Source organism: Trachurus japonicus, chromosome 6 (genome assembly GCF_045865225.1).
Source record: "Trachurus japonicus isolate A0001 chromosome 6, Traja_1.0".
Lineage (NCBI taxonomy): Eukaryota > Metazoa > Chordata > Actinopteri > Carangiformes > Carangidae > Trachurus > Trachurus japonicus.
In genome coordinates this window covers 10,538,533-10,562,062 of record NC_140912.1, presented here as the reverse complement: position 1 = coordinate 10,562,062, position 23,530 = coordinate 10,538,533, and the positions used below count along the sequence as shown (strand labels likewise).

The following is a 23,530-nucleotide window of genomic DNA, read 5'->3' as shown; positions in this document are numbered from 1 at the left end:
AGAGGAGAGGAGAGGAGAGGAGAGGAGAGGAGAGGAGAGGAGAGAAGAGAAGAGAAGAGAAGAGAAGAGAAGAGAAGAGAAGAGAAGAGAAGAGAAGAGAAGAGAAGAGAAGGATACAGACTACTGAGTCCCTGGGGAAGAAAGAAAGAGAGGGAGAGAGATTTCCAGTCGGCTCTTTTCATCACAAATCCCTTGCGGACGAAGCGCAAGTGTGCAAAGCGAAAAAGAAAAAAAAGGAAGGAAAAAAAATCATATCAAAAACCAACACATACGCTGGCTATGACACACCTGTTGTTCCGCAAAGGAAATACACATTTACATGCTTTGGTGGTCTGGAGAGATCTCACATACATGTGTGCACAACAGTGAGACAAAGATGAGGGTAAACTGACAAGATGTAATTTCCTTTCAGATTGGGTGGGGCTGCTTGAGGTGCTCTGGGACAAGTTGTGCTCAGTGAGCCCTGACAGCAGGAGTGTTTGCTCTATGCATGTGTGTTTGTCTGCATTACAAGTGTGTGTGTATTATCCACACGGGACCTCGGCTTGCATCAGCGGCCTTTGCGATGGAAACCGCGGCGGCACTCCCGGGTGGGTGCAGCAGCTTCATACGGCGCTTTTCCCCTCTCCGATTACGGACCTTCGATCACGGGGGCCTTCGATCAGGCTAAAGTAATGTTTGTGCTCTTTGCCGCCAGTGTAGCAATAACTGCTGTCAGAGACCGTGCATGCTTGGGTGAAGAGGAGATACTGGCCTTTTATTTAAAACAAGCCAAGGATAAAAGATCAATGGTGCAATTCGGGCCATGAATTGGAGGGAGAAGTTCACAAACATACTGAGGAGATTATGAGAGGGAGATATATGTGTGGGGAAGGGGGAGAGGAGAGCGAGGGGGCATCTAGCTCATCTGGGTGCTAGTGGCTTATTGATCGGTGAAGACACACAGCTCCCAGCCATTCATCACAGGCCACTCAGGCCCTTAGATAACTCCTATGATAGTGCCCTGCTGCTGCTGAGCATCTGCAACTGGCCACATCCATTAGCCTTCAAAGTAAGCCCCCTAGCCTGGGAACGGGCGTGGAAAGGGGGATGCTGGGTGACAGACTGGAGGGAGGTCTGGAATGAAAGAGGGGGAAAAGCTCAGACGAGTAGTGTACACAATGGCAGAAGCTGGGGTTGAAGAGCTGGGGCTTTATGAAAAATGGGGCTCTGACAGCCAGAACAGAGATGAGAAACTGTCTGTTTGCACCAGTCAGAAGGAAAAAAAAAAATGTCACGGCACTATTGTTTCCATTTCCCGGCCAAGCCGTATTAGCAAAGCTGTTTTATAGCCTATAGCACACACGGAGTTGGAGCGACAGGCAGCTCGGAAAACTGCTGAGTGGCTCCGTACATATGTGTGTGTGTGTAGAGAGAATTCCCAGATTGAGCAGGTGGGGCTCAGCCATAATGAGGCATGCAGGGAGAGAGGAGAGGGAGAAAGGGGGGATCGGAGCGAGGGCGGAAAAAAAAAGGGAGGAGGCCAAAGATCGAGGGAGAAAGACAGAGTGAGAGTGATGGAGACGGGCTCAGAGCCAGAGGCATGGCCCCAAAAGAGCAATTACAGGAGCTCCAGAGAAGGTGTGGGCCCAGCCCCCAGGCAGAGTTTCAAACAGCACACCAGCTCTGCCAGACATATACTCTCTCTTCTCACACACATACACACACACACACAACAATCTAATGCACATATCTGACAAACAAAAAGATGGAAAGGGACAAAATAAGGAGAGGATGATGAGCGCGAGTCAAGGAGGGAAGGAGACGGCCATGAGAGAGCGGGGGGGTCATCGCCGTGACATACTCCCCCACACTGTTTCACTGCAACACTCTGCTCTGGTCCAAGCCTGTTCCCTCAACAGCACGGCCCTGAAACAAAGGCTAAAAACTCCAGGGCTGAGGTCAGCGTGCACAAAACTTTCAAGTCGACTGTGCTCTGTGTGGTGAGATCCAAACAACGCTGAGTAGTCTGGACAGCCACACTCCATGGTGCCCGTCACATATACAAGTTCAAAATGGTTTCTGAAGGCGACCGTTTCTGCCCCCCCACCTCCGACATACCACCTCACCCCACCACCACCACCACCACTTAAAGGAGAACAACATGCTGGAAAGAACATGCGAGAATGATAGGAGGAGAAGAAAGAGAGAGATGTGCAAACAGATAAGGGGGAGGGGAAATTAAATTAAGAGAAAAGTTCTTGCGCACCGGTATGCACCATTGATTTCCTATTCTCTTGGAAACATTTAATGAGCTTAAATAGGAGCCTCGTTTGACACTGCCACAGTGACTCGGAGGGGCCTCCCAGTGAGAGGAAATCGTTCAGCGGCTGTGACGGCTACCGGAGAGGAGGAGGAGGGGGGGGTGTGGAAGATGGAGAGGAGATAGAGGAGGAAGAAGAAGAGGAGGAGGAAGAGGGATGGGGGAAAGTGATGGTTTTAATGCCAAAGCAGGAGACGTGTGTAAGACAGACGTTGGTTTATGCTCGGGAAATGGTCCATGGGTAGTAATACTTGCCTAGTCCTCAGTGAGAAAGAAAAAAGAGTGAGGGATGAAGGAGCTTACTGGGAGAGAGGCAGACGGAGGAAGGGGGGGATACAGGTGGTGTACGTTTAGCCAAGCTGCCTCGTTATGTGGGTGCTTACCACTCAGGCACTCATTATAACCCAACAATGTCCAAACTGATTGACAGCTACTGCTCTACTGCGGCGTTTCACCTCATTACTTCCTGGATGACCTCCCTATGAGGCATTCAAAAGATGCCTATTGCTCGGCGGCCATCTTGTTTTTTCTTCTCCGCCGCTGCTCCCTTTTTCTCCCTCTGTCGGCGGGAGAACTATTGTCACTTCAGAGAGCAGAGTCCAGAGGCGCTTCACCGCTCTCCGCCGCTGATGAGGGCCCCACTGGGAACCATCCCGCTCGCTTTATGAAGCTGTCTGGCAGAGTGAATGGACTCAGCGTCCCGCCACCTTTCGCAAGCAATCATGATAAGAAGAGTGTGGAGTCAGGCATGGCTGTACACTCGCACCATGGGGTGGGGGGTGAGAGAGAGGGGTATACAGGGCTGTGTTCTGGGCTGGAAAATAAACTCATTTCACTGACTTTACTCAAATCGCTAATTTTTTTTTCAGTGGCATCCAAACTAATTAAACTGAGAATAGCTACAACTAATGACAGCAAAATTGCACTTTAAGGAGCCATTTGTACGTTTTTTTCTCTACCGCTATGTTTCTGGCCGGGAATGGGCGGAGGCAATCCTCATTCTCATTTAACAAAACTTTCGGTCATTGTTATGCAATACGTCCTCCGTGCAGTGGTATGTCTTCGGGTCAGATTAGAGGCTATAGTGACTCACTATTGGAAAATGACACATTGAGGTTAGCTGGTTAGCATGCTAACTCCAGGAGAAGAAAAGGCATGACGGTTACAACAGTCCATTTCCACCTCAGGACAGAGCTCAGACTCTGGAAGTTTTGCAAGTCGTAGCATGAACAAATAGTTCCTTTAACTCAACCAAGAACCTCAGCCCCCTCCAGAATGTGAGAGTCGACAGTAAATAATAATTTCAAATACATCACAGAACAATCCAAACTCTGATATATTATCATTATTTTCAATGTTTTTCATATTAAAAATCAGTGTTTGTCCTGTGGTCTGATGTATTTTTATGTAATTTACACCGACACCCTTAATGACCAGCGCCTCACTGTCTTATAGAAGTATTCTTCCTGTTGTTAATGAGATGTAAGCAGCTCATATCTGAAGTGGTACCAAGGTGCACTACCCTAGTTTAAAAACTGTTTGTGTCATGTCTGAATCATGTGAATGTCAAAGAAGCGAGGCCTTTTCAGGGTGCGGGGAATCGGTTAAATCACAGCTTTTCCTTCAGCAATGGACACACTCTATTACCACAGCTGTGGAGATTTTGTTGCTGACTTACAAACCCTCTCTCTGTACAAAGGCAATGTCAGAGCAAACTGTGTTGCTACGCCCTGTAATGCATTATTAGGGCAATATACCGTGCAGCAGGAAGTTACAAAGGAGCAAGATAATGACCCCAGACATTCCAAGACACAAAGTAGAACAACACGAGCACCAAGTGTCCTAACCTAAACCTGCACCGGAGAAAAGGTGAAAGCAAAGTAAACTCCTTGTGCAACACATTTGTGGGAACTCTTGCAACGATTTTGCATTTTTCAAAGTAGAAATAATGCCATGAGTGTGTTCAGCTGTTGGTTGAGTCAAAAATTTAATTTAGTCTAACAAGATCATTTCATTATTCTGTACTATTTAAATCTTCCACTGTTTCTTTTTCAATTAAGTTTCAGAAAAACTGAGACATTCAAATGACAGTTTGAAAAATTGAAGTGTAAAATGTTTGACCAGTTATATCAAGTACTGAAACAATAATGTCTATTCCTGATTTACAATTTCAAGAGATGAAGCTTTTCTTTGTTTTTGTTTTTTATTCTTATACACCCATTTGGAATTTGAGGTTAGGGTTAGCAAAAAAATATCAATTCCAAAATTAAAGAGATAATTAAAAGATTAAGTATGGATTTTGAAAGATATTCCAGTGCTACATTTTGTGTAGATGCAAAAGAGATTTGCAGTCCTCCTGTATGTATGATTTACATAGATACAGGAGGACTGTACATGACTGCTGGACATAAAACAAACCGACATGAAGACCAGCTGGTAATTGCTCAGTGAAAACATATGTTTCTGTATGTAAACATGCTAATACATATGTGCATGTGTAATTGCTACTGCTAGGGATCATCATAAATATTTTACATCCCTGTGTGTGTGTGTGCTTTGAATGTAGCCAAACATGTTTTCAGCTTCTTACATCAGCAGGTCAGAGGAAGTTTTTCAGTTCCTGACCCCATTTTATCCCCCCCAAACACCGGCTCAGCTTCTGGAAGAGCGGCTGGCTTGTGCCACCTCTGAGTATCTACCCAGACAGATGCATAGTAAGCAGTGCTGGAGCCAGTGTGGGTGTTTGGCACAACTGGCAGCAGTGCTGAGGCCATGTTTCGCTGGGCTTTCATGTGTGACTTGCAGCAATAGTTATGCTGAAAAAGATTTTTCTATGAAAATGATGGATCTTGGTTTTGAAAAAAAAAAAAAGAAAAAATCACGTGACCCACTGGTGATTAATTACAGTCAAAGAAAAACAGCCCACATGAGTGTGCCCTCCTATCCCTCTGTAGAATCCAGGCAGATACTCATGGGCGCACACTCCCACACATACGCAACCAGCATAGGAGGACGTGGAAGTGACTAACAGTAGCATAAGGACAACAACTTGAGTGTTGAAGTGCTATGTACTGCTTTCTACAGTGTCCCAGCTGTCATTATCGCCATTATTGCTCAGCATAGTGCCCAGCTTGAAACTATTTTTCACTGGAAACTGTCTTTACTCTCCATAAGAATCCATAGGCCATCATCTATATGACACTTTGGACCATTCTCTAAATCATTCACACTGGCCTATATATAGCCAGTGGAGAAAAGGTCATTATTGAAACAGAAAGCTATATTTCATAATTGCACCACCATGCTTCCATCCCCTCAGTGAAATTGGCTCTCCAGAATATATTCTCTCTCACTCTTTTCCATCTCTCTTTATCTCCCTCTCTTGTCTGTTGGAGAGGGCGATTTTGACAGGCTGACTGTCTCTCCTGATGCAATAACCACCCTCCATTTGTATCTGAGGAGGGTGCATTAACTAGACAGCGTAATCAGCCCGCATAGGAAAGGCAGCAAGCCTCACCAACCGACTGCTTTTTACCACTCTAACCCATAACAGCTCGTCATTAGGCCACAATTAGTACAGCTCACTCTGGGGAAAAAAATAACCCCTCAAAGACCTTTAGCCAGCAGAGTGGATGCGAGAAACATGAATACTTTTCGCCTGAGTCCATTGTTGCACTACACACTCCAGTGAAGTAGTCTTATTTAATCACACTCGATATAGAATGCAATGGGACTGAAAAGCAGAAGATTAAAAAAATGAACCTTACAGTGACCTGGGACGAAGCCAGAAGCTAACCTGATACTGCTGACATGTCACTGTAGAAGGTTTCGCAGTGAGGACTCTGATGAAAAAGGGCTTATCGCCAGACACTTCAGACAGTGCATAATTCATCTCAAAAGGCAGCAGGCAAAAGGATGGAGGAAAAACATCCAAAAGCACTGCTTTATCATAAAGTGTGTGCACTTTCCAAAACAGGGAGGTGGGTTTTGTTGAAGTACTCCTGTGGTGAAGGTGCACTTCAGGTGAATTGTGTTCATCTAGCGAAGGATGCAGTCGCACAAGTCTGCAAAAGCAAAGTTCAGTATGTATAAACACACTCCCTCCCCCTGGGTCTTTGGAACAATAAAGGGAAAACGCGTGTCTCTGTGTCATTTGTGGCATGCTGGCTGTGGGCAGACACAGATAAGAGTTTGGATCGGAGGAGGCTGACACACTGTGATTATCTCCCGCTCCTGGAATTGACCGTCCATCAATCCAGATGGCCAAGAGGACCGAGGCCCGGGCCGACTCAATTGTTGCCCGAGACAAGATTTTCTTTTTTTCTTTTTTCTTTTTGATTCAATGACCTCGAAAAAAAAATGAGAAAATGTGTCAAGTATTTCAAATGTGTTGTTGTACTGGCGCACTCATGCTTACTATTCATATTCACAAACACTTGTGACGAGACAGGGAAAGTGCTGCAGTCTCAGAGATATGATAACTAGCTCGTATGCTCTCGCACTAAGTCCTAGCACACACACGGCCGTGCTCAGAGACCACCACCTGACTTTCCAGGACTCCCTCTCAAGTCCCAGTCTGCCTTCCTGGCTCTCTCGCAACCTTCCCCCTCACCTCACGCTGCGTGTTCTGGACCTGAATCCATGTCCGTGTGCCGGCCTGAGCCACGGGAGAGGTGGAGGAAGGGAGGGAGTTAGGAAAAGGGAGGGAGGTAGAGAAAAGAGAGTGTGTGTGTCAAGAAGCACATTCTTTCTGCTGAGCGCCATCTGGAAGTGGAAAAGGTAGATAAACAATGACGTGAGTCGCATCCCATCTCCTTTCCCAAAGCCGGAGCAGACACGCGCTCACCACAATGCATGAGCGCCATCGCCACCGATCCTGCGCGGCGTGCCAAGCATTGTCAGGGATTGGGTCTTATCAATCGTTGGCCAGATACTGAGCAGAAGCATGAGGCAAACAAAGGGAAGGGGAGAGAACAAAAATAGAGGGGAGCCGCGAGCGACAATGAGAAACACAAATGAGATGATGGCTGGGAGCCACCCGTCCGCGCGGCCCGGACCTACTCTATTTAATCTGGTCAAGTCTGTCCCTAAAAAATCAAAGCAATCTTCTCCAGTGAGCTGACAGAGGAGGGAATCAGACAGCCAATCCCACCCAAAAAGGAAGTTGCTGTGGAATTGAATGAGGGGATATGGGGCTCTGCAGCATTGTGCAAAGCATGCAGACTATTACGGCTGGGGAACTCTGCTTTATTTAAAAAAGTCCATTTGCATTCACTCAGCTTGCAAGTGGAGCTTGGGGGCAACGTTAGCTGCTGCTCCTGCTGCTTTTGAATTCCTCACCATATTTTTTAGGCCCTTCTGGCATGCAATATATTACTGTAGTAGTAGAAATCTTTATTATCCCTTATGGGGAGAATGCCCTTGTAGTAAGTCAGAGATAATAACAAAAACAATATCCGTACAATACAAAAGCACAGAAGTTGAAGACTGATGAAGAGCAACAGCTGGAGCAACAGCTGGGGGGGGATGGTGCTCCCTGTGGGTGCTACAGCTCTTGGGGCCACCCTGTCCTATAGGAGAGCTTAGATAGACCTGAGTAGGACTAGAGTGAGGCATACAAAGGCCACTGAGGGGACGGCATGAAGAAACAGGGCCAAAATGAAGAGACTTTGACAGCTATCCCTCAGGCAGCCAGAGGAGCCGCACCTGTGTGCACCTCCACTCTGCTCAGTTTAGTTTCCGTCTCCTCTGACTCCCCGCCCACTCAAACACACACACAGCAGACTCTTCAGCTCTGTTGGCACTGGCGGGAACAACAGGAGGGAGGGATCAGGTGGCTGGGGCAAGCAGACGGAAAGAGAAGGACTGGCGAGGGGGCTGACAAATGAGTCTCGTCAGGTAGCATTCGCAGATGTGAAGGGATGGAGGGGAAGAGGAGGCAGAAGATAGGTTAAGGGAGGGGAGGGTGTCTGTCAGCTCATATTGGCCCATCAGCGAAAATCTCCTGCCCTGATTAGAATCCACTGCAGTCAGGAGAGAGGAGGGGAAAGGCACAGACACTTTGAAGGAGGAGGCATTTAGAGCGGGGTCTGTTTGCTCCCGCGGACCGCTTACTGATTCTGATTGAGGAGACAACGAAACATAGCCTCCGTCTCTCTGCCTGGGACACTTCTCACACTGCGATGCCTCTGATCAAGAAGAGCAGGGGGGGACAAGGCGGAGGAAGAGCCCTGGAAGGGACCCTGGGAAATTTGGGTCAGATGCACGACATATTACTACAATGACTGACGAAAAAAGAAAGTGAGAAGAGAGGAGGAGAGGAGAGGGAGCGCGAGCGAAAAAGGAGAGCACTGACAGGGAGCCAAAATATTCACAGCATAGAGGATTTGTGTTTCAACATGCCCCAGTGTGCAGGGAAAAACAGGAAATTCTTCACAAGCGGCCTCAGAAAATAAAAAGAGCATAATCACGTTAAAGTGATTTTGGCCAAATGAATGCACAATCCTTTAGCTGTATTCAGACCTTGATAAATGCCCACTGTCTCGACTGTTATTAAACACCAGAGAGACTGGTTGGTCCCTGTGCCAGGCAAAACTAATTAAAGCCAGGCAGATGTGTCTGGACAGCGCCGTACCACACACACACACGATGTTACACACTTGTATGCGTCCACACTCGTGCATGCGCAGACACACACAACCTCTAAATGGGCTGTTAACCATGTCCACGGTGCAATCAGTGCCAGCTGATGAGCCGTCACCATGCTAACTAGACCAGGTGAACACGAAACAACAGCATCTCAGATTCAATTTCTAACTCTGGCGTGTTTGACTTGGGAAACTTTTTGTCAGGCAGAGGCCAGAGAGAGGTGTGGGTTGCGTTGGGGGGGGGGTGCGTTTCCCCCCGGTGCCTTATTATCCTCGCCGACACCAGGCAACGCGTTTCTTTTCTGTATTCCCCACCTTCGCTGCTGCAGGTGATGATGAGAGTTAGGCTAACAGCAACCAATTAATCTTTCATGGTGCACGTGTTCTTGCTTTTGTAAGGGCTGCTCCATGAAATTGTATGAGACTGCTGCTATAACGGAGGGCTGGTGATGCTTTCATTCTCTTTTCCTTCCTCCTCCTCTTCTTCCTTTCCACTTTTCATTCTCATATTTTGTGAACAAACAGCTGGGCCTTTTTTTTTTCTTCTTTTTTTTTGTGCAAGAGCTATCATTACAGCAGCCTACAGGCATGAGAGCTGCACTCCAAATCGCTGATGGAAGCCCCTGCAAGCTGAGACAGAGCTATAGATGGGATTGAATTGGGGATGTGAGTGCCAGAGAGGAGGGTGCGAGTGTGGAGGGGAAGGGGGGGGGGGGGGGGTGGGGGGGGTGCTCTGGCTATAAGATAATAAACACACAGAAAATCCATGCTCACATGCACGTACAGCGGCGCATGACATGAAGCAATACAAGCGCCCGTGTTTTATCTTCATTTAGGCTGTCGGGCTCATCCCCCTGTAATCACAGCGATCTTAGGTCACATACACACACCAGCAGCTCTCTCGCAGTCACTAAAAAGACACATACACACAGCGGTGACTAATCACCCATCTGGAGCAGCCATTCCCAGGTCTGGATGACAAAGCGCCTATGCCCACAAATATAGGCTAATGCCCTTCTCAACAAAAGGCTTAGGCTGCATTACAGCCAAGCAGACAGGTCTAGAGAGGAGGGGGGGGGGTGTTGTATGACCTGGCTCAGACAAGCATGGACAAGGGAGGAAGCAAGTGACATCACAGATAAGGGTGATGTACTTAGGCTAGCTGCTAGCGGCTACGTGGCGCTGACAGGTCGGTACGTGCAGTTGATTTCAATAACAGCTCCCTGAGTCAAGGGCAGAGAGAGGGCAGAGCCAAAACAGTAGGAAAAGCCATTTCAGTGTGACTAGGCTAGTTTGTGAAGTGAAAAATCCTGTGTGGCGTACCCAGAGGGCTTCGCTGAAACCCTCTCGTCGCTAAATATTAGCGCGTTAGCAGTGGCAGGTGCTAGCTAACCCTCCCTGGAGCAGTCCACAGGGTGAGGCTTATCCTCCACATGCCCCAGCTACTGTGGAAAAGTGTTTCTCAAGCAAAAGCCGGCTGCTGGCTGGCTGGCATGATCCAGGTAAGTCTCCTAGTGGCGATGGAGGGTAGAGAGGGGATGGAGGGGGGGGGGGCTGATGCAACCAAAGCCAGGTTCAGAATGTGGGACGTGGTTGGATCAGAGCCAGGAGCCATTAGCAAAAAAGTGTGTCTGACACAATGGGCAGAACACGACATTTTCAAAAGAGGCGTAGAAGGACTCGAACAGAGCCGTGGTGAAGAGTGCTAGGCAGCTGTTTCATTCAGGCCCTCTGATAACAACCCCCCTGTTCAGGCCGGCTACTGCAAACAGGGCAGGGGGACCTAAAAGCTGCACAAATACAAATCACTTGTTCGATAGGCTACACTGAGCTAAGCAAAAAAAGTAGTTCAATGGCATATTCTCTCATTCATTTCTTAGCTGATCAAGCCTCTTGTGGTTCAATGTGCGCAGCTCTAAAGAATTTTAATGTGCCGGCGTGCAGTTAGATTAATGTGCGTCTTTACAAAAGAGCATATGACAGTATGGTTAATAAGCAGAAAACACTCCAGCTATCAGGAAGAGGCAGCAGTATGAACAGACAAAGATCTAGCTAATGGCCCCAGCCATATCATTTACCGTACAGCCCCTAGCCAGACGCAGGATCACACGCCGGCTCTGCAGACAGGGAAGAAGGGACACTTTCATTACTTAAGAGATAACATCCTAAGAATACTTTCTAAGGGATGAGACTTTGCTTTCAACGCTCACCATGAATCAGCAAACAACTAGCACATCAATTATGAGTGCGGGAAATGAAAACTCGCGGTTATTTAATTCTCTTTTTCCACTTAGTGCTGAATATAAATATGAGCAATGTGATGGAAGCTCAGGCACCCCATCAGTGCAAGGTTTTTGTTTTTGTTTCATGTTCAGGTTTTTTTTGTTATTTTTTTTAGAACAAAAAAAAAAAAACTTAAACTCACATTTCAATTATAAATCCGTGGAACAAAAAAGCAATTTAAAATATGGGTGGGGAAATCATGTGGCGCTTGATATTTACAATCAGTCACAGATTCAAGTGGCCTGTGCTCGGATGGCCCACCTATCACACGCTGACCACTTCAATCGGCAAAAACAACAAGCCTTTACGTCTGTGGCTGTGGCTCGGTCCCATTAAAAACCCATCACACCGACTACCGGCATGCTACGCTTACTGCGCACAAAAACCCATTGCTATAATTGGTTCCACTGCACCCTTCATGCGTTCTGGACGGGCCGACCGGCAAATGCAAACAACTCTGCAGAAACTGGAAGAGAACCAAAGTCTAGTCAATGTATCAGTCACAATCAAGCATGACAAATTAGTTTCAAACAATGGAGGAGAAGTAAAAAAAAAAAAGAAAAGAAAAAGAAAGGAGGGCTGTTTTAATAAAGCGAGCAGAAAAAAAGTAAGGGATGACATGTTGAGGAGAAAAAGGTGACACCAAACACTGTTCGGTGAGTGCTGCAGGAGGTCCAGGGTGATGACAGTTTGACTCTGGGCTGGTGGCACACCTCCAGACGACACACACTCTACACAAACAGACAGAAAGGTGTGGTTTGCGAAGCGGGGACTGTTGTTTCACGGTGACCACAGTGCAGGCCACAACCATGTCATTACCCCCAGCCAGCGAAGAAAAAGATGAACCCCAGAGCCTGGAGACTCACAGGAGACCTGACAGTGTTTGCGTGAGGGTGTTTGACAATGAAACTAAGATAAACAGAAAGCTGGGGGGGTTAGAGTTAGACTGCGAATGTGTATGAAAGTGTGACTGAATGAAGTATGAGTGCGCGGAGGTGGCTGTGTGCCATCGAGGCTTAACTCCAGTTAGAGTGAGCGCTGTGGAGATGTTTGTCATACCAGAGTGAAGAGCGTGTCTGGACTGGGATGAGACTGAAACAAAATGTTAGCGGGGCCCCTAAGGCTCCGACTGAAAACACACTGCCCTCTCTCTTCAACACAACACACTCAAAGACTCTCCAGCAAACTCATGATTTAAAGGAAGGGGAAGCTTAAGGGGACTCATTAGTATAAAAAAGGGAAATAACAAATGAGAGCAGAGGGCAGGAGAAGTTTTTTAAAGGAAAAAAGTGATTTATAAGCAAAAAACATTGGTAATTATCACCAGCGAGAGACAATGGAAACTCACCATCACTCATAATTGTTTCTCGGTGTGACATGACTGCAGATAAAGGAAAACTATAATTGATATTCTGAACTGACTTTTGTTAATTAAAGCGCTGATTATTCTGCTAAACAGACTTCGACAACCAGAGGCGCAGCACTGCCCTTTAGAAAAGACACTTGCGCAGCGTTAAACTGAATTTTGGCAGCACGCTGTTGTCCAGGGATCAGGACATCCAATGATATGTAAACAACGCAAAAAAAAAATAAAAAAAAATGGGAGAGTGGTTTGCATACAAGGCAATCCTCAGACCGAGCACTTTTATTTGTTTTCTCCAATAAATGTCAAGCTTTATTAATTGACTGAGCCTGAGAGGGACAGGGAGTGGGGGGTGAGAGGCAGGGGAAGCCATAGAGCAGTGCATGTGGACTAATGTGATTTCATCCTTCTCTGCACTTGGGGCATATTGATGCCAAAACCATGTACATAACTATATATAATAAGGGTCGAAAGTGTCCTTAATCCTCCTGTAGGAAAAGTTTACAGGGAAAAAAAAACTGCCCTGTAATTACTACAACATATCTGTGGACTGAGGGGTTTGTGGATTAGAGAGGTTGGACACTGTCCATAAGGGGACCCTGCCTTACTAAGAGCCAGGTCTGAGCACAAGGGGGAGGTGTTTGAGGACACTGCACTTAATGGAAGTGACAGTCAGCACATTCGCACCCATCTTCTCTGTAGGAGCCATGAAGCCATGGTTTTCTGTTAGTTAAGCTTAAAGCCTCAGTATGTAACTTATTTGGCTTTTTATTAGCAAAAATCAAATATTGCTTTCATAAATATGTATTTATGAAAGCACCTGCATACAAATGAAAGCTTTCTCGTACCTTAGAATGAATTGTTACAAGTCGTTACAAATACATAAGGGGGGGCACACCGAACCGAGGCTGCCATGTTGCATCGCCATTTTTTACGTTCAGTAGCAGCGTGACCGTAGGTAACCACGGAAACTCACTGGAGCTTTCGGCTCGGGGGGAGGTTTTCCAGGTAGCGCCTGTTAAAACTGTCACCACTGTGTAGTGTGAGGAAGGACGGAGGCACTGATGTTGCATTCAGGTGCATTCAGGTGCAGTCAGGCACCTGAATGACGCCGTCGGCAAACCAACCGGATGTCATTTTACTCGACGAGAGAAAGACGGTAAAACGTGGGTCGGGTAAACAATACGACATCACCATGACAACATATTGTCATGCCTGTATTGTTTTGCCTCGTGCTGGCGGACCACTTGTTTACATAGACGCTTGTTTATCCTGTTACATGCAGCGTCTGTTGTCTGTCTGACGTCTGCCCGATTTCACGTGAATGCAACATCAAGAATACATTCCGATATGCAACTGCACCGCTAGATGGGGGTAATTCCTACATATTATACCTTTAAGGGTTGCTTTGGTGTTGTTTATTTTGAGTATGATTTTGTTTATGTTATTATTTTAGTAGTGGGTTATGTCATTATGGGCGGAGTTTAGTACTTATGTTCACCTGTTGCTTTTCCTTTGTTTCAGAGAGGGGGGGGTGAGCATGGGTTGCTGTACTTTTTGTTGACCGCTATAGTTATGCTATGCTAGTAGTTTATACACTTCATTATGAGTTAACCTATTTTGTTTGGTTAATAAACACTTTAGTTCTAAAATTTCAGTGAGTTTCTTTTTGATAGCACGTCTGACATCCGGCCCATGCTTAGCCTCTTAGGCTCTTTTGGCTGAAGTCGCTATACTCTCTGACCACAGCCACTCTGATAGGCCCAGAAAAAAAGAAAGGAAAAAAAAAAAACTATAAATAAATAAATAAATAAAATGAATTAAAAACACACACACACACACACACACACACACTTCCCCCCTCATCAACTGATTACACTCAATACACTCACAGCATACCAGGAGAAAGGAAGGGGAAGTGATGGGTTGGAGAGGGGGAGAGAGGAGGGTGAATAGACGAGGAGTGCTGCCAGGGCCTACTTTTAGATACCGTGGTTATCAGCAAGAAAAGCAGAGCGAGAGAAACAAAGAGGAAGTTTACTGGCGTTGTTTTATCTGGAGGGACATTAAACCAGAGGCACACAGGGGACGAGACGAGACGGCGAGAGCGAAGAAAAAGACCATTCAGAGGGAAAAGGAGAAACTGTCCAAAGTCAGGCAACCTTCAGAAGTGTCCTGTCTTTCTAACTCATGGTCTCGCACTCGTACACACACACGCATACACGCAAACATTGCCCTTGGCTGAAAGTCATCCCTGGTTCATGGTCGCTGGCTTTGATAGGAGTCCAGGCCGTGGAACGAGTTACTAACGACCCAGAAAGCTGCTCGTCGGGCTAGTGGTGCAGCTTGATATGCAGTGAGAGAATCTGTCGCTGGGATGGAAACTGAATGTGGCCTTTGATAAAACACTCAAAGAGGGATAAAAACAGAACTGGAAGTAGGCAGCCCATTAGGGGGCGAGATAGAAAGTCGGGTAGATAGCGTGGGCGGCGACGACGACGACTCGGGGTAAATCCTCGCCTTCTCCCCGCGCCGTCCTTGACCCTGTCGGATTGGGCAGAGGCTCGCGGTGAGAAAGACTGTTGGGCGCATCGCCCTGCAGGTGTGGGCTGGAGAGGGATGAGAGGCATGTTGATGAGGGGTCCCCCACCCCCACCCACCCACCCGCCTGCCGCCGCCAAACACAGCACCCAGGCAGCCCACCGGAGCCCACTAATCAGAGAACTTAGCCACTGACCTCTCCACAGGCTCTATACCTTTTAATGAGATCCATGCCTTTGATTCGTCTAGCTGCCTGGAGGGAGAGACAGATCATGCATAAGCTCTCCCTCACTCACTCACACCAACTCACACACACACATATACACGCGCGCACGTCAACTTTGCCAACTATAGATGGACGCATTCACTGCTGTGGACACAAAGACACGAGAGATGTACACAGCTGAAATAATGAACACTCTGTAATCCACAACAGCCAAGGGCTCTCATGCGTGTACACACATGCACAGGGGAAGTGGATACACAACCATGGGCCAGAACAAGCACAGCCTGAGAACTAACTAAAGCCAACTAATCAGCACACACGACAACACACAGAACGGTGCAGACATAAGCCCAGCCCGGGCTCAAGGACACAACACCCACCCTGTTAAGAGAAGGCCAAGGGAGGTGCAGGTGAGATTGGATCCAGACATGCTCGCTCACAGATAGAATTGAATTATTGATCAGCCAACAGATTGTGTTATGAGGAATTCATGGATCCATGCCTGGGCTGTCCAGCACCCTTAGGGGTGGTGGGGGGAGTGGCGGGGCAGACTGTGCATGGAAGGATTCACTGTACATGTATGTATTTTGTGTACTATATCTGTGCCTGTGTGCTAAGGGAAGCCTGGGGGAGGCAGCCTGCCCTGGTCAAAGTCCGAATTATTTTCCGTGGGCGAAGTGGGCAGTGTGAGCTCGCACTCAGACAAGACAGAGCAAACAGCGAATCGATCAAGCCGGCTGGGGTGATGCATACAGAAGGAAGGCCTCGCCCTCGCTGCGCTGAGAGGGCTTTAACTGCTCACACACTGAGTGGCTGTTTCATTGGCACTCAGGCAACAGCACAATCCTTAGCTCTTAATACCAGCAATGGAAAGGGAGGAAATGGGATTTTTATTTGTCTGAGCTCCACGGGTGGTCTGCAGCTGCTAATAGTGCACTGGAATACAGGGGCCGCGCTTAGCTTGGGGTCTCAGGCTAACATCAACACCAGCCAACATGAGGTGCACGCTGTTAGACAAAGGTATGACTGTATTCTATCATGAGGCCGCGGCACCTAACGGCCAACTCTGACCCAGAAACATGTTGGAAGTTCCTTAGAATAAAAAGCAGAACAGAAATTCATTTTTGCACCATATTCATCATAAATGTCAGGCTGTTGCCAGGTCATGCTGCTGAACAGTAAAATAAAAACAATTGAAGGCTGTCAACATGAAGAATTGTTATTTCATGGACACACTGGCCAAGACTTAACACGTGTGGTGAGGCCCGATTCAGATCCTGAGGCTCAGAATTCTGTCTATGTAGAAGAAACACCAAATCACTTTAATCCAGTCTGATCATTTTTCCCCCAAACTGAAAAAACAGACACTTTATCACTTGGAATTACACTTTTTTTTTAATAATCTCGATGCTCTTTTGTGATTAGGAGTTGTTTTGTTTGTGTGTAGAACAGATGTGTGGTTTAAGCAGGCCGCTCGAGGGGGATAATGTTTTATTTTCAAGTTGGAAGGTGTAGACACACAACAACCCAGTGGGACCGAGATGTGAGTTTGTTTTTTCCATTACCCAAAGAGGAGACCAGCTCCATATGACTAATTAAACGACAGACACAGAGGAATGCATGATGACAGCCCGACGGCAGACAGGGACTGCAAGTGAAACAGAACAGAACCTGGTTAAAAATAAAAACTATGGCTAAGGGAGGAGGAGGAGGAGGACGAGGAGGAGGAGTAGAGACATGTCAGTGGAAGTGTACTGTTGATCTCAACAGGGAGGGCTACAGAGAGATCTTAATGGAGGTCTGGAGTGGTGGATAAATGGCTACTCTGGCCTGGTCATGCAGCCAGTCGGCATCTGTCCACCAGTAAACAAGCGACGCCACACTGACATGGCCTCTTACACCCCACTTTGCTTCAATCTGTTATTGGAATGCTACACACTTCTCCTCCATGTCCAATTGAAATCGGATGAGAGTAGAAAGGGAGGAGAATGTCTCCTGGTGAGACTTGTGTGATTTGGGGATCCAATTTGGCAGCCTGTTTTCTGTAAGCATTGGAACTGCAGCGTGTTGTCACAGGACGCACTAGCGGAGCAGCATTAGCTCGTTTTGCTGCGTGGAGAAGAAAGAGAGACAAGGTCTTGGTAATAAGGTTCTCTAACCCCAGCAGCAGATCTACTCCCCCTAATGACTGTAATTAAAGAGTCCGGCTCCACGGAGGGATCAATGGCGTGGGATCGGCTCAGACGTAGAGCAGACGTAGCTGCAGCTGAGGGAGGCGACCACAGGGCCGGGTTTAAAAACTTACGGCCTGAACAAATGGTAGGCTAGCGTGTGTTATGAGGGCTTGTAAATATGTAGGCATTCTTACAGGGGCATGTGGCTGTGACTCTGATGTCATTTCTCCACATATCATTCGTCTTGGTTAGAGGCTGAAAAACCCAGCGCGGAGTCGGCTGTAAACACAGATCTGTGAAAGGGGGAAATACTGGGAAACAGTGTCACAGGACGAAAATAAACTGTGCAAGAAGCGCAAGTTATCTGCATGACCATCACATGGCTGAACAGCTGTATTCAGATTAGGGGAAGAGGAGTGATGGTGTGGAAAAATGCAGATGCCACGTCTATGTGATTTGCAGACACCAGCACAAAATATCTAACAACTTCCTTTTTCATGGAAAAAAAAAGTTGAGAGGAATAACTACAACTGGGCAGCTTTGAGGCTGCCCAGATGAGTCAGTGAGGAATAATGCATGTCATCACGGCTGCGTGAATAGGAGAGTGAGGCTGGGGGGCAAGCGCAGGCACCCAAGACATAGAGCTATGATGACACCTCCACAGATCTGCATTTCAGAAGACAGCTCTGAGCCCCAGGCAGGTTTGAAGCACCAGGATTAATATCCACGTAGACTATAGACACACTGAGTAAGAACAGACAAAGAAGAGACTTGGGGGAAAAAAAAAGATTCATCAGAAAAAAAAAAAGAAAAAGTTCTCCAGCACAAGAGTGAGGATAAAAAGAGACTGTTCTGCTGATACAGGAAACTAAAAAGTATGTTCATAGAAGTTAACATAAACAGGAAGTTATAAACACAAGGGTAGCTTGTACTTCCATGCTGCCCCTGTACTGAGGTCATGGGTAGTTAATGTTCCTGTGTGTGAACTTCTACAGGTCTGCCTCCGCCATAATCCTCCAACTCTACAAGGTCAGTGCAAAGGTAAAAGGCCTGAGTCATACTAACTCCCTCCATGAGTCTGCTTCCCCCGAAAAAAAGACAAAACAAAATGTGACGCAGCTCACCTCCAGTCTAGTCTATGTCATGTTCCCTCTTTTATTACATATTTGCCATTATTCCTTTCCCTCCACCAACTCTTTCTGCCGCTGCACCTGGCGGCTCATTTTCCCATGGCGATCAATAAAAAAACAAAACTTTAACTTGTCTTCGCAAACATTACTGTTCTCTTAGAAAAGCCAACCTCAGACATTAGCAGCCTTAAATCTTAGAGAGCGGTGGTCACCTCAAAATGTCTCTCTCTGAGGTTAAAGCCGTATCTCTGACAGCATTATTGCTGCTGCTGAGGCTGAGAGTGCTACCGCAGTTAAACGGTCAGTCGGTGTACAGATGAGAGGCAACAGAGCCACTGGCATTTAACTAGATTCTCGGTAACTTTAACAACTGCTGTATGAACAGATTTTAATAGGTCCCTCTTGGATCATAGGCTACGGAAAGGCCACGATACCCACCTCATTTAACAGAGACAAGGACACGACTCAGACAAAAAAAAAGATTGCATTTTCACAATATCGTCGTATTGTGAGCTGTAATAAAGGCAGACAGCGTCGCCTTCATACTGTATCATCACAGCCGGAGCTGGCCTCTGTGGAAAAATACACAATGTGATATAAACCGCCCATGTTTGTGTAATGTGCTCCTGAATGTCAGCTGTATGTGGGCTCTGCTTCACAATTTCATAAAGACATAATGTCCAGCGGCCTTTAAAAAAAAGGCCTTACACTGACAACGACAGGAACGTATGATGAAGAACATCTCATCCTTCGTCCCTCGGAACTTTCCTGACTTTGAATTTTGATTGAAACAGACAACCAAGAGACAGACACCCAACCTCCAGCAGCGCTGCCACCCCCATGTCCACTTCCAGCTGGCAGCAGACTTCGGCAGATGCCGGTGATAATAAGGACAGCATATGTTTCCTCAAAATCTAAATCACTAGTGCCATTTTAAACCTCAGTATGCCTATAGATTTTATTTATGGTATTAAAATGTAATTCTGAGGTTGTCTAAATACTAAGTAGAAATGATCTAAACGAACATTTTAACTGTGAGATTTTATACCAGTTATAGTGATGAATCTGGGGCTTATTAACATACCTGGCAGCCCATCTAAAAATATTTCCTTCTATGTATGAATACATAAATAAATAGCTGTCTCTTGTGAAAGTGAAAATTAGAGCAATAAACACTGCAAGTCTTCTTTTTTTCAGTCTTTTTCTTTTTTTCATGCCAACAAATGCGGCAAATGTATTGGTAACAAAATGAGGTATTTTTCGAAGCACCATTCATTTATATTAAGGTTGTTCACCGTTGCACTTGCAAGTGAGTTACTTCCTAGTTCCACAAGGATCATTCATCTCCCCTCTATAGAGTTGCACTTGCAACAGACCATCCATCTATGTCTTCCTTGGTTTGCCACATTATCTTCTCCCTTAGCTCTATCAGGTTGCTGTGACCTTCATCTCCAGCTGCTGCCAGTGCACTGACCCTTCCTGCATCTGTCACCCACCAGTCCTGGCTGGGGCTCAGTAATTTGTAATCAACCGCCTAGTGTACATGCACAAAATAAATAAAATAAAATAAAATAAGCAGAGGTCCAATACTGGATGACATCTACCAAATTAACATAAACCAGCTGGATGTCATATTTAACTGTAAAGCAGAGGTGATAATTAAAAACGATCTTGGCAGGAGTAAATTGGTCAGTTTGAGGATTAACTGCGAAATGACTCACACGGATAAAAATGAATTGCACCCTCTGGTTCCCTAGCTCGGATTAAATGGCACTCAACATAGAGCAACTCTGAGTCAAGAACAAAAAGTGCAGTGAAAATACATTACAGGTGGAATAAGTGGCTCTGCACACAGTTTCCATTATTCCTCGGCTACTATAAGCCTAAGTCCATTTCAAACCCAAATCTCAGAGAAAGATATATCAGCAAGCCGCCAAATCCTGCACAGGCACCCTCAATTTGCACAGAAATGAAGCGGCGACTCATCTTCGATATGTTAAAGTCTGGGAGATCAGAGAGTCGTCTTTTCATCATAAAGCAAAGAAGCTGGACTAAACATCGCCCGTCACATTACGCTGATTGAAGCAGGCACGACCAACTTCCCTCTCAAGTGTTTAAATGGACGGCGTTTTGATAGCAATGCGTGCCAGACTCAATTACCAAAGCGAAAAATAAATTAGCTTCCTGCTCTCTCTTCTCCTGCCAATACAAGCCTTGAAGAGAAAGCATCTGACTAAGATTTCCCTGGGTGGGAATCAAGGTGACCCCCCCACCCCCACCCCCTCGCTCTCATCGTTGCTGATAAGTTTTCAGATGCCTGCTTCTTTGGAGCTGGGCTGTAATGCCTGGTTAGGTGTGAACTTTTGCCAGTGGGCTGAGTAGGTGGGCTGGTTGACATGCCTCCAGTGAGCAGGTATAGCATCAAAAGCCTCTGTGATACCGTGTCTCTGTCAGCCTGTCAGTTCAGCTGCCATGGGAAAGTGGGTGAAGGGGGCGGGGGTGGGGGGGGTAGGCTGAGGCAGATGTCTGTATTGTGTATCCATCACTTGCGTTCAATCCTCAGCTCGGCAACCCAATGGCTGCTGACAGGAAACACCACTGTTGTTCTCAAAATGTCTTTTGAGCAGCAGTGGAGATCATGTTTTCCTCTGGGTTCACTTTTATTTTCAAACAGCTGCATATATCACATCAACAGTCTACCTTTTTTTTCCCTTTAAATATTGAGATGTCTCAGTTCTGTGCTGAACACTCTGCCCACAACCTCTCAACCAAACAATTAAGACAGTTCCCTTCCCTCCCTATACCTGAACCATTCATCTCTTTCAGGAGAGCGAGCGTGTTTACAATATTCATCATGTTCCTCTCACTAATTCTCTGAGTGCCGCGAGCGTGGGGAAGAGTCACAATGGTTAAAAAGGTGAGAGCTTCAGAAAAGCAGTGAGGATAGCTATAGCTGCAGCAGCAGCAGCAACAGCATGGAGAAGAAAGTGAGCCACGGTCGGGGTTGAGCACATGGTGCGGCCGGTCGTGGACTTGGCATGAAAGACAGCATGGGTCAAAAAAAAAGAGTCAAGGTTGTTTTGGAGGTAAAGGTGCGCCCTGCTGAGCAGAGCTTGACTGTGATGTCTGAGGCTGAAGTGCCTGGCGTGGAAGCCTGTGGACTGAGTTAAAGGGATAGTTCAACATTTTGGAAAATTGGCTCATTGCCATAATCCCTATAGCCTAGTCAGTTTGTTACCTTTAATTGTCGGTGCAAGCTATTTTTAGAACAACGGTGGAGCAGAGCCGCAAGCTGCTCAGAGCTACGCTACAGAGCCTCCGTTTCCTTCATCATTATTATTATTGATTCCATTATTATCAAAAACCAAAATCAAAAGTTTTTCGGCAAGCAGTCTTTGCATTTGCCTTGAAAACAACTCTGTCTCATAATGTTCCATTATTATCTCAAAGCGTGGTGAATGTGCAGGTCACAGGTTGTCCACCAGAGCGTTTTGGAGTTGTTGGATTGTGTATTTGATGAGTTTGATGAGGCAAAAAAAAATAAAAATCCCATGGGCCTCCGTAGCATAGCTCTGAGCAGCTCACGGCTCTGCTCCGCCGTTCTAAAAATAGCTTGCACCAACAAACCTACTGCTATGACTATAGGGATTATGGCAAGGGGCCAATTTGCCAAAATGTTGAACTCTTCCTTTAAAGCCTGGATTTCAGTGAACTGAGAGCTGAATGAGGTGGTGGGTTGGTGCCAAGCTGCTATCTTCTGCCACAGAGCCTCATCTCATACCCTGCTGCTGGGGGAGTTAGTATGAGAATTAGCATGATCACACCCTGTAGGTCTGTCATACATCGGCTTTGTTATTATCTCCGATCGCGAGCGTGAAAAGGAAACAAGGGGAATGAAGTGTTGAGTGGCACGAGCGGTGAGAGTTCGGCGTGCGAAACACAAACAACACACCGCACTGGAGCAAGAGGGGCGGAGTAAAGAAAGGAAAGCTGTTGAGGTGATAGTTTAGGACAAGGCCATGAAGTCCAAGGGCATGGGTGGCAGCTGTAAAAACCCAGCGGAGATAAGATCAGAAATCCACCTCAGCATGACTTCCCTTCATCGTAGGATAATCCTCAGACATGAAAAGACGAGCCTATCTCCAATCTGAAGAAAATCTCTATTCCCCAGGTTCTTCAGCTGTCTAATGCCGAGCTGACACGCCCTTCACGCGTCTGCCCACATTTTCGCGGAAGCGCGTGTGTACCTTAGATAAGCAAGAGGAACAAGGTAATGCATATGGGTTTTTCTCATGAACGCCACACCTGTTTTATGACCTGCAAGTTTACAAAGTCCACTCTGAACGGCATGAATGGTGGCCACAGAGATTGTGAAAGTTACCTTCTTTTTTTTTTTTATTAAAGTAGGTCTGACAGACAGCAATGCAATACTAGTTTACATTATATCCTGCTTTCAGTGGGGACAGAGGGGGAAAAAAGTTGTCATTTCAAATGAACCACTTGCAATGAGCCACTGGCACAGACACAATTCATGTATCAGTTAGCTCAGTGCTGTTTTTCTGTTTGCAGGCTGCAGACAGGAGGCATGGGATTGCTTGTTGCTTACAAGGATTATGGTTTTATTTTCAAAATGAAAATGACAGAAGTCAGTAATCCAATGCAAAGGAAACAAAAGAGACTAGGGATGAGTTCAAATTCATTTGACCTCGAAAATACAGCAACACTCTCTGAAATGTGGTGCATGCTTCCAGGAGATGGCATGGTTTTAAACTATCTGAGAAAAGTGTGTAACACTGAAAAGGACAGGATGAACTCTGGCTTACCCAAAACATGCAGGAGCTTAACAGCTGAGTGCTCGCTGGCC

The 23,530-nt window shown here is 46.4% G+C and overlaps 1 protein-coding gene across 1 annotated transcript in view; it reads right to left on the bottom strand.

The window, feature by feature from the left end:
- The window catches only part of plxnb2b (plexin b2b), a 137,483-nt gene that overhangs the window by 111,548 nt on the left and 2,405 nt on the right, over positions 1-23,530 (bottom strand). The window lies entirely within an intron of this gene.